This window comes from Gossypium hirsutum, chromosome A06, assembly GCF_007990345.1.
Source record: "Gossypium hirsutum isolate 1008001.06 chromosome A06, Gossypium_hirsutum_v2.1, whole genome shotgun sequence".
NCBI lineage: Eukaryota > Viridiplantae > Streptophyta > Magnoliopsida > Malvales > Malvaceae > Gossypium > Gossypium hirsutum.
In genome coordinates, this window is record NC_053429.1 from 120,219,496 (window position 1) to 120,232,312 (window position 12,817).

The 12,817-nt window shown below is 36.1% G+C and overlaps 1 non-coding gene across 1 annotated transcript; it reads right to left on the reverse strand.

Annotated features, from left to right (window-relative positions):
- Window positions 1–12,143: 12,143 nt before the first annotated feature.
- LOC121231332 (small nucleolar RNA R71) lies at window positions 12,144–12,250 on the reverse strand. The gene has a single exon (XR_005929392.1). It is a non-coding gene; the product is annotated as a small nucleolar RNA R71 (small nucleolar RNA).
- Between the last annotated feature and the right edge of the window lie 567 nt (window positions 12,251–12,817).

Here is a 12,817-nt window from a genome sequence, read left to right on the forward strand (position 1 = left end):
ACCTTTATGGCTCCAAGTTCAAACTTTTTACAATGGCTTGAATCCCTCTACTAAATAGATGATTGATGCAGTAGGTGGCGAAACATTAAATAACAAAACACTTGAAGCAACTCAAGAGTTTATTGAGGAGATGACACCGAATAATTATCAGTGGCAAGTTACAAGAGTAAAACTTGCTAAGGTAGTTGGAGTTTTTGGTATTGGTGCAATTTCTATGTTAGCAAATCAAGTTGAAGCTCTTGGTAAGAAAATTGATGGTTTGAATTTTTCTAAGCAGGTGAATCTGGTGATGCAATGTGATGCTAATGAAGTTGAGTGACTACCTTCGGACGTACTAACATCTAAAGTGTGTATACTGTAACAAAAGATATATAGAAGTAAAGTGGTATCCGCAAGTATACGGGTCAAGTTGTAATATAGTTACAATAGAGTGAGAATTTTGAGGATCATACTCAAAGAAGGCTGGTACTAGATCAATTTCAACCTAAACACCAAAAGATCTAATTAGTACTTGAAATAGCTTATATTATGAAAATATAAATAAAAGGGGTTTTAGGGGTATTATAGGTTTTTATAATAATAAAAATATGAAAAATAAATAATTATTGATAAATTGAAAAGTGGAACTACTTATCTTCCAACCTCACAGTCCAGACCATTTGGGGTGAAGGTGTTCACAGATAGGTCATACCAATTTTGGGTTAAATCTCACCTTGATGACTTCCTAGGGTCGTCAAGCCTAGGGTTTAAGTTTTTCCTTTCCCAAACAACTAATCCATTAAGTAACCTTACAAAACAGTTAATAGATCATACCTCTCCTCGCTAATCCCCCATAGAGGGATTAGTTCCTCATGATTTTCGTAAACAATATAGATTTGATATAAAGCGTAAACATGATAATTGAATCAAAAGTATAAATTTTAAGAAAAAACCTTATTTTTATTACGAAGAAGAATAAATCTACAAAGTTTAATTGCATCTACAAATCAGATCTCTTGAGATAAAACAAAGAACAAATAGTAAAGAAATCTAAAACCTAAGAAAAGAGAAACTAAATTGAAATTAAAAGAAATATTCTAAGTTAAGTAATTCGTGTCCATAACATATGAAAAATGAGCCTATTTATAGATTTGAGGTGGCTGTCGTCTTTAACCCAAGGTTACCTGATGTTCTTGAGCTTTAAGTTTGATTGTGCGGACCAAAACGCACCCTGCCTTGTATTAATTCCCGTCCAAAGTCGATGTTGCGACAAATCAAGACCTGTGTCATGACATAGAAATCAATATATTCTTCTTCAAGATGTCTTCAGGGGTATGTCATGATAGCTTTAGGCTATGTTGCTACATTGAAGGTAGTCTCGGAAGTCCTCCATTCTGCTCCCTATATTGGGACGTTGAATTTTTCGTGTTGTGATATAATGATCAGTATCGGTTTAGCATGCCTTCTAATGGTCTCTTGTACACTCACAAAGTTTATTAGCTCACCCTTAGGCCTTATTCGGCCTCTAAGGTCAATAAAAGACTCAATTTGCACATTTTATTGAATTTAATTAAACTTACTAAAACATAATTAAAACCTAATGATAATACTTGTTTTCAAGCTCCTAAAGTGCAAAAAATAGTTTAATTTGATACACCAAATTACAACAAATCAAACTCCCCCACACTTAAGTCAGTGCTTATCCTCAAACAACACACACAAAAAACAAGAAATGGGAAAGACGACCCTTGAGAAAATATGATACATGTATTGACTTTGGAGCTCATGACTAGACATTTCATCTTTACGAGTAATTTTGACATGATCAATAATTGATTTACCACTTTTGACCTTCGACATCCAAGTTCAGTATATTACAAAGTATACAAACACTAAAGGTCTCACATGAAGGAATCCATCAACAAATCGTACAAGTAGTTTGATTATCCTAGCAAAATACAAATAGTTACTCATGCGATTGCTTAGTATAATGTCCATTTATGCATAAGGATACCTAGGTCACATAGGACATTTCGGCTTGTAACATTCTAAGGCTTAGGGCAGGTATGTATTTCAAAACAGTAAGCACCAAAATGGTTACAAACACGAAAATAGTTTGGCACATTGTATTGATTCCTATTATTCTCCCTTAGTGTCCTTTACCCGCTCACCACCTCATTTCTCCTTCTCTCACCTTCCTTATTTCTCCACATAGGAAATCACAATATAATAGAGTAACTACGGCTAGCCTACGAGTTTTTATGCACTACTGAACGAGTTTTTCTTAATCTTGTGACTTTGTCACTTTTTTTTCAACACATCTCACTCATAAATGCTTTTGCTTATCAAGTATTCTTTTTACTCGTATTGATTTTCTTTTTGAATTTTTCTTTTGTTATGCACTTTAGGCTAATCTATAGTTCCTATATCACATTAATCTTTCATATTTCACTCTACTTTTACAAAATCCACCGTGATGTATCTACTTAACCCTCAATATGGCTAGATTTCTATAGTCGTGCAATTTGGGACCAAAGAAAGAGGGAAAATATAAATTAACATTTCATGTTTGGGTTTTGTAATAAGGTTCATTAAGAAGTGTTTACAGGCTTAAAAAAAGGTATTGGGGGTGAATTAATACAGGTCAACTTTTTGGCTTTGGATGTGTTCCAAACAATGCCTTGGACAATCCCTTAAATATCTCAATATGCACAAATTTAGTCAACCAAATAAACTCAAATTTAGCCATTTCTCATTCTTACTAACTTGCTCGTTTCCTTATATTTTCTATATCATCTGGTACAATTGATTGCTTAATGCCTATTTACAGTGTAATGTATAGAACTTAGTAGTTTAATAATAATAAAAAATTAAAATCACCTATGATCATGCAAAATTTATTTGTAAACATAAGCAACCTATGTACATGCTCCTAACCAATCACTTGTATTTCTATAAGCTCAAGCACACAAATGACAAGAAAAATTGAAAGAAAAGCATAAAAGTTGAGACAAATTTTCTATGTTACCCCTACACTTTAGTTAACAGATTATCCTCAATGTGAAGCCCGAAAAAGAATAAGGAAAGTAGCTACCCGATTAATCGTGGTCGTGCCCTATGTTATTTGTGGGTGCTTCTCACTTTGCTTGTAGATAGTTCAAATTGTTGTGCCTCCTTTGTGTGGGATACCTACATAGAAAACCAAACACCAAACAAAACAACTAAAAATTAATTTATACTCCTACTCCTAGAAAAAATTAAAATCATCCATACGAAAATTAATACAATCCTTCTTAAAAATTATTAAAAAGTTCAATTCAGTCCTCCTATAAATCCTCTAAAGAAGGTGAATGCCCTCTTTCCGTAGGTGCTTTTCCCTTGCCCGATCCATATTCTTGGTGAGTACTCCTATCTGTTGAATGTGTTTGTCGGATTAGGCTTTGAATTATGGGCCCTTTCGGTGTGGTATATTGTGGCTGAAATGCCACTTTATACTCATCCTCTATTCCCAGGTAATCTTATGCATCCCTTCCATCTTCGAAGTTCTCTCTCTCATCATTCCATTCTCTGTCAAGATAGGTCGGTATTGAGTTGAACATGCCACGTGGATAATTTAGGGCTCATAACCTACTTATTTTCGCAAACTCCTTAAGTACTGGCCCCATTTCTTGCATCCATTTAATCATCCCATCGAGCTTCTCCTCAATACATCCACTTTCTCCTCTTTTTTCTTTTGATTGTTTCTTCCATTTAAGTGATGTTAGAATGCCCATCTTCTCTTTCCTTCTCTAGTTCCATTCGGTGATTTGTTTTCTTTGGAGCTTGATGTATTGAATAAATAATGAATCACCAATTACACTTTTTGTGGGCTTCATAAATTTCTCATTCTCACTCATCGGAACACTCACCTGTCTTTTGCCACAGTGCCGTTACGAGGTGAGGAAAGAATAGTCTAACTTTTTGCCCACTCACGCAATGTTTAATCTCACAGATGATCTATCTTCCTACACATACCTGTTTTTGCTGCAAAATACAATACAAAAGAATAGCTCAAAAGGTATTAACAATAGAAACATTTAGTGCAAGTGCAATTCTAGTATCTATGAATTGCATTCACATTTTTTCTACAGGAAACCTTATAGCCTGATTAAAATTTGTTGGAAACCCAGCATCTGGCCTATAATGCTAGGTTCCCTTACCCTAAGTTAAATAGTTTATAACACTATCCATATCTATATTTCCAAATTTATCCAAATCATTATTATTAAGAAAATCGCTTTCATAATATGGTGTGTCATAAAAATTACATATTGCACTAGGGTTAAGGGGAATTCTACCCCACAAACTGTGACATCATTCACTTATACCTCAGTTCCATCTCGAATTATCTGGTGTTTAAAGGAATCATAAAATTCATGGACTACAAGAATAACTTTAACAACTTAATTTTAGAGATGTCAAAAATAGTGGTTTCGAGACCACGACTCTGACAAATGAGTTATTATTTTAATATTTATTTAATGTTTATAGGGTTAATTTAAGGTAGTATTAAATTTTTGTTAAGAAATTTCAAAGTTTAAATGGTTAATTAGGTAAAAAGGACTAAATTCTAAATAATGGAAAAGTTGAATTCTATTAGCTAAAAAAGTTAAATGGCTATGAAATTTTAATCTAGGGGACTTAGATGGTAATTAAAACATATATTAAGATAGTGGATTGTGATGGAGAGGTTTTTCTGTGATTTTAATAGATTTTAAAGGTTAGATTAGTAATTAAATAAGTTAAAATTATTAAAACGAAGATGAAACATATGTCATCTTCATCATTTTTCTTATCTTTCTTGGCCAAACACCATTTTTAAGAAGGAGGAAATGTTCAGTTGTGGTTTTGCTCATGCATGGTAAGATTTTGAGTCTTGTTTTAATGATTTTTATGTTCTTGAACTCATTTTTAGCTTAAACTACTTAGACCAGGGTTAATTTGCAAAACTTTTAAAGGTTGAGGAATATACTGTGGATGAAATTGATGAATTTTTGAAGTTAATTGATAGGTAATTAAAGTTAGTTGTTAAATGAACAGGTTTTGTTAAGTGATTTTTTTATGAATTTAGTGTTAAGGATTAAACCATTAAAAGTGTAAAATTCCTCAAGGCTAATGTGAAATAATGAAAGATATGGTCTGTAAATGACCCCTAGTAAAATCCGCTAGCATGTTTTAGTTAGAAAAATGGTGAAATTGCAAGTTAAGAATTTAGGGACTAAATTATAAAAAAGTTAAAGTATTAGGGGTAAATTTGTAAATTTGTGATGGAAGGGTTTAATTGTATAAAATTACTTGTTAGAATGTTGGAATTATAATAATTGAGTTAAATTATTATTTAGATCAAGAACAAAATTTATCGGACTTGAATCGGGGTAAGGCGAAAGTTTTGAATTAGCTTTCAGCTAGCTATAACGACCATGGTGATTGAGGTAAGTTCTTATAGAGATTAACATTGTCATGTGATGTTTTAAATGAGTTATTATAAGTAATTATATGATTTTAATCTTGATTTGTATTTTAGTCGATAATTGATATAGTGGATTAAATTGTATCATTAGAATATTTTAAGTTGTCATTTGAGAAAATGTATATTTCAGAAGCATGTATGGAATGGTACATGTAATGCCCCAAAATTTATATTTCTGATTCTGTTAGAATTTGATATAAATCTGTATCTGCTTTAGTGGTTAAGTGTTCTGTGTGTGTGTGTAAGGTCCCAAGTTCAAGCCATGCCTTTGGAAAATTTTGATGTTTTTCTGAATAAAGCTTTAATCTAGTTCAATAGGCTTATGTTTAAATGTTGGTAAAATTATATCTGAATGGGCCTGTTGGTCTGTGTTGTTGTGTTGGGGGTCTTGAGTTCGAGTTTCTGCGTTAGCAAAGGGGATGTAATTTTTACTTTGTTTGACTGAAAGTGTTTGAATGGAGTCAGAATTTTGATGAGGCTAGGGGTTAGTGGATGGTTTTGAGGAGAAAATTTAGGGATTAGAGGGTGATCATTGGGTTGTTATTTCTAATTTTTATTAATTTTTTCCCAATTTTGATTTTTCCCCTCTTTTAAACTTTTGGCGTGAGTTTTGCTATCATCTTTCCCCTGTCGTTTTCATTTTTTTCAATCAGCAAATCTTTCTTTTTCTTTTTGTTTCTTTATCTCACCTTTCTACTTTGCAATGAGTAGAGCGTTGGTCGCGTGTTGGTAAGTTATGTTCTTACTTCCTCTTAGCATTTTCTGGATTAGGGATTTAAGGGGACTTTCTTTTGTTGTTAGGAGTTGATCAGGGGGCTGGAGAGCAGCCATTAATGTTTTAAGGGTTCGGTGTTTCTGCTTTCCGACTGAGGGTAAGTTTTAATCGTTCGTTGGATGAATACTCTGTCTTTCATTTGGGTTTTGTTTGGTTGTTAAAGTGATTAAACGAATGTGTACTGATTAATTTTAGGCTCGAGATTACTTGGAGTTGCTTGGGCATCGCAAACATATCAGCTGTGTACTCCGATTGCATAGAAAATAGGATTCAGCAAAAGCTGAAAAGCTTTCTGCCGACACCACACGGGCGTGTGGTTGCCCGTGTGGTAGGCCCTGTGGAAGTAGACAGGCGTGTGGTCGATGAACTAGGCCGTGCGCGCTCGCCATTGGCGCTACAGACATGACCGTGTAATGCTTGGCAAAACTGTGTGCGAGACACGGGCTCGATCAATTGGGCCGTGTAGGCCCACACGGACAGGCCACATGGGCCTGTGAGCCTATTTTTTTTGAAATGTTCTGTAAGGTTGCACGGGTAGCCTAAGTCGACTGTGACCTGTCAAAGGGTCGATAAGCAATACTTAGACCCCTATTCTACGATATGATATTGTGATGTATGTGTTACCATGTTACACTTAGCATGTATATCTATATTGTTTTGAATATAAATGTATGATATGTTTATCTGCATTATAACATGCCATATTGTATGATGCATTGCATCTGGGGTGGGTTTGATGAAAAGAAGGAAGTATTTGAAGGCTTCATAAGCCTGTTATCTGGAAAATAAGCTGCGTATTTTTGACATGTGCCGCATTACAGTACTTTATGCTGTGTAGGGTTGGATGGTTCGATTTTATCCCTATATTTGGTGTGCAGAGATGGGTGGGTCGATTTTATCCCCACATGGTGTGTTGGGTTGGACGGAGTTGGTGTGCAGGGTTGGTGGGCATGTTCTATTATTCTAATCTGTTATGCATGCTATATCTGAGATAGGCTAAGGCCCTAAGTTTGTATCTTATTCTGTTCCTGAGTGGGCCAAGGCCCACACCGATTCTGTAAAAAGGGTTTAGGCCTGAGTTATGACTATATTCTGATATCTGTCTATACGCATGCTGAACTGTGGGGATATACACACTGAGTTTGCGAAAACTCACCCTTATTTGTTTTATCTGTTTAGGTAATCCCCAGTAGTAGGTGAGTCGGTGCAGTGGAGGACTCGATGGTGACCACGCTCACATACATTTGGTTTATAAACTTACTATTTTTTTATTCATTATTTTAGGAATATTTTGATGTAATTTTGGACTTGGACTTTTGGTTTTTAATTTGGGTTTTTGAACTGTGAACATGGATTATAAGCTACAACGCCCAAGTATGGTTTTCCTAAAATAAACTAAGTGTTTTCGAAATAAATAATAAATTGGTTTTAAAAGCTTCCACGATAAAAAAACGTTTTCAAACAATTTGACTGTTACACGATATCGATACGAAAACGATAACAATTGAGCAGTTTTCCTGATTCAAAATGGTTTCTAAGAAAACACTCTTATGTGATATCACTAGATTCGGCCATAATGCTCAGGCCGAGTTTGGGGTGTTATATTTAGTGGCGTCAGAACCAGGTTACAAAACTCGACTGTGGATTTGGATTGTAAAAAGAATGGTTTTTAAGAAATGATTTGAAATAATTTTTGATAAGTAGTGGTACACCGAGTCTCCGGCGTGGATCTAGTAAGTTTCTGAAACTCTATTTAGAATTGTCTGAAAGCATGCTTAGAATATATTGAAATGCTGTTTTGATTTGTTTGAAAATACTATTGTATGATTTGAAGCTACTGTAGGTAGTAGACTTTATTGAAACACTCTAGGTAGTGTAAACTAGAAACCGTAGTAAACTCTGACTTGCTATAATAGACTCTAAATACTTCAATAACTTTACTGCATAAAATATTTGTTAATAAATATCAAAACTGTAATTGATTTGCATAAAAATATTAATAAAGATTAATCCAGAATTACAATAAGTACACGTGGTACTCATGGACGGGGTACTAGAAGCCATGGTAGAGGTCGTAGAGGGGCTCGAGCTGAATCCTTCACATTTGATTCAATTCCGAATATGGAAACTAGTGAGACACCGGTGTCCTCTGTTACTGAGACTGGATCTGAGAATAGGTCTCATGATCATACGGCTGGGGACGACACACTGTCCCAAGCCATGCTACGGATTTTGAGGAGGTTCACTGGGCCCAACACTGGATCTGGGGGCTGTGTGTCGGTTACGAAACGACTCCAGTCCAATGGGGCAGAGTTATTTAGGGGCATCGCTGGAGTTGCTCCTAATATGGCTGAATATTGGATAGAGGTCACAGAAGGCATCATAGACGATTTGGATTTTACTGCTGAGCAGCAGGTCAAGGGGGCTATCTCACTGCTTCGAGATGAATTGTATCAGTGGTGGTTGACGGTTAAGGAGGGCACTCAGGCCGACTGGTTAACATGGGATTTGTTTAAGACGACTTTCCAGAGTAAATATGTGGGGGCCAGTTATATCGACACTTGAAGGCAGGAGTTCCTTAGTCCTACTCAGGGAGATCGTTTAGTGGCCGAGTATGAGGCTGAGTTTCTGAGATTGAGCCGTTATGCGAGGGGCATGTTGGCAACAGAGTGTGAGCTCTATGTCCATTTTGAAGATGGTCTCCGAGACAGTCTACGGGTTCTGATAGCTCCTCAGAGGGAGCGGGATTTCTTTGCACTAGTTGAAAAGGCAAAGATCGCCGAGGAAGTAAAGTGCACTAAGCGTCAAAACTGAGATAGAGGGAAAGCTAAGAGGGATGCAGAGCCTTTAAATTCTGGGATGAGGCCTAGAAAAAAGGCCAGGTCTGATGGGCCCGTGAGAGTTGGGCCTACTGTTGCACCTACGGGGTTGGTGCTGTGTGGGCACTATGGTAGACGCCATCTGGGCAAGTGTTGGAGGACTACTGGGGCATGTCTGAGATGTGGATCGACTGAGCATTGTGTTGAAGATTGTTCGCTGAGGAATGATCAGATGCAAGCTGCGGGTTCTGGTAATGCATAGCCACCCAGGGTAGTTCAGCAGCCACCTAGGGGCCGAGGTTAGGCTAGGGGTGGTAACGGCATGGGCAGAGGACAGAGAGAACCGAGTAGAGGTGCTGGACCGAATAAGGCGAGGCAGCATGCACTGGTTTATGCTACATGTCACCGTGAGGATAGAGATGCTTCAGATGTCATCATGGGTACTGGAAACATGAAAATTTGTATACTTTTTCATACCCTTTTTAACTTAAAACAAGGCTATTCTGGTTAAATTCTTGTCGAAAAAAAATTAAATATTATAAAATAATTAAATTATATTAAAAATATGAACATTATGAATTTTAATTAATTTCATAGTTAATTTTGATTAAATTTGGTTATTTTTGACAGAATTACACAATTGGAGAAAAGGGCCCGGTGAACACTGTGAGAAGAACAAAACCGAGAGTAATTTGAAGTATCGAGGCCAATTAATTTCCAGCCCAAGACGGTCCAGAAATGTGTATTAATTCATAATTAAATTAATTTTAATTTTTTTTTCCTATTTAATTTAGGTTAAATGAATTAATTTTAATTAATTATAAAGAAAGGGCCTAGTGAACCGCACTGGTTGAACCGAATGGAGTGAGCCGAACCAGGCACTAATTGGGCTGATCAGAACCATCCATTGGCTAACCTGAATCAGAAAATTAGCTGATAAAATATTCTTGCAAAAAGGCCCTTGAAAAATCTCCAAATTACATTCAAACCCCACCTTTATTTTAGCATTTGTAGATTTGCCCCAGCCTATTTTTAGCAAGGTTGAAAGCTTCAACCTTGCCATGTGTGTGGCCGGCCATGGGAGATCTCTCTTGGCTGCTGAATTTGCTATTTTTAGCAGCCCTCTTCAGCTATAAAAGCCACCTTATGCTGCCCATTTCAAAGCATCCCTCAACATCCCTCATTCCACAACATTCTCTCATCCTCTCTTCACTTCTCTCAAAGTTTCCTCTCTATTTTTCTATCCTATTTTCCCTTCCTCTTGTGCCAATTTCCTCTCATGAGAAAGAGGTGTTCTTCAGCCATCTTGGGCAGCAATCAAGGATTCATAGAAGCCTTGCTCGGTGAAGACAACGGAGACTAAGAACGGAGCAACAGTCAAGCTGCAGAGAAACACTGGATTTGCTTTCTGTTCCCTATCTTTTTAATTTCTGTTGTTTTTATGATGAACCTATCTATGAAAAATATTGTTGTTGAAATGGTTATTTTAATCAATTTAGCTTGAATTTAATTCGTGTTGGGTTGATTATATTTTGCCTACTTGAATTATTAAATTAGTGTTTATGCTGTTATAGGCCTCAGTAAAATGCTTGATTAAGTAAAATCATGCTTAGGTTATCTGGCATTATAATTGTTTAGATAACTAAAGAATTAATTGTTTAAACGGATTGAAATTGCAATTAATGGACTTAGTACTTAATCAGTGCATGTTTAATTCTTCTAAGGTAACTGAAAATTAAATCAGCATTGTATTTGGCGATACATATGCCTTGCATAACTTGCCAGATTGTTGTGATTAAATTGTTTCAATGTATGGCTACTTTGTTACTTCACATAATGTTTTACATGTTTATTAAGTTGAACTAATCAGTTGAATCGACATAGGAATATGTTAGAGATAATTTAATTCAATAAGTATGTATGTGCGATAGCATGTTATTAAATCTATTTAGTCGGTTGAATTGGCATAGGGATATGTTCAAAAGATAAATGGAATTCTTTTAATTAGTAAATATGTTCATAAGTTAGCAAATTACTGGGCTGCCGTGAATTTATTCATAACAGCATAAGTACAAATTTAATATTTCTAAGTTAAAAAGGTATAATTAATCCAACACAATTATATCATCTTGGTTAAATCTTAATTGAAATCATGCACTAGAACTCTTTTATTTTATTTAAATTGTTTGCTTAGTTTTAAAATCTTAGTTTATAAATCACTCTTTTCAAACCAAAATTATTTTTACCTCACCAAAGTGTTTTAATTAATTTCATAAATATTGCTTTTTACAGTCCCTGTAGGTACGATAACTCGACATTTACTTGTCACTTTATTACTTGTTACGATTGTGTACACTTGCACATTTCCACCGTTCCAAGTTTTTGGCGCCGTTGCCGAGGACTGTTTTTAAAAAGAAAACATTATTTGTGAATTTATTTTTACATTTTGGTTCTTTTATTTTCCTGTTCAATTTTACTTACCTAATTAATTCTTCTCTGATTATTTCAGGTGTTTATGAGTATTGACCGAAGTATCGACTTACTCCCAGTGGACCCTGAAATAGAACGAACCTTTCGCCAACGAAGAAGACAAGCGAACCAGAGAAGGACCAAAGAGATGAATTTCGAGAATATCAATCAAGGAAACGGAGCAAACCTTGCTCAAAATCCTATCGTTATTGCTGATGATAGGGATAGAGCTTTACGACAATATGTCGTGCCAATTTTTAATGACCTTAATCCAGGTAGTAGAAGACTCGAGATCGAGGCACAACAATTCGAGCTGAAGCCAGTCATGTTCCAGATGCTTCAGACAGTGGGCCAGTTTAGTGGAATACCTATTGAAGATCCTCATATTCATTTTAGACTATTTATGGAGGTGAGCGACTCTTTCAAGCTAGCCGGAGTATCCGAAGATGCATTACGATTAAAACTATTACCGTACTCGCTAAGGGACAGAGCTTGAGCCTGGTTAAACTCACTACCACCGAACTCGATTTCTACATGGCAACAGTTAGCAGAGAGATTTCTTGTGAAGTATTTCCCGCCTAGCAAGATTGCTAAGCTGAGAAATGAGATTACTGCTTTCTAACAAATGGATGATGAGTCCTTGTATGAGGCATGGGAAAGATTCAAAGAGTTATTACGAAAGTGCCCTCATCACGGAATTCCACATTGCATCCAACTTGAGACATTTTACAATGGTCTCAACGCTCACACAAGGATGGTAGTAGATGTTTCTGCTAACGGTGCTATCTTATCTAAGTCTTACAATAAGGCTTATGAAATCATCGAAAGGATCACCAGTAACAATTATCAGTGGCCAACCAATCGAGCAACGTCAGGAAGACGAGTTGCTGGAATCCATGAAGTGGATGCTCTCACTTCACTTGCATCCCAGGTATCTTCGATATCTTCAATGTTAAAGAATCTTACCACTAATGGGTCTAATAGTTTTGCAGCTCAACCACCTAACCAATATGAGAATATAGCCTGTGTCTATTGTGGGGAAGGACATGTGTTTGAAGAATGTTCGTCAAACCCAGAATCCATGTACTACATAGGTAATCAGAACCAGAACCAAGGCAAGGGCTGCAATCCAACTTTTACAACCCATCGTGGCGAAATCACCCCAATCTTTCCTAGAGTAACCAAGGGGTTAGAGGCAGTAACAACTACGCCTAACCTAGACTAACCTAGCCGCCTAGTTTTTCACAGTAGGTTTAGAAACCAGTT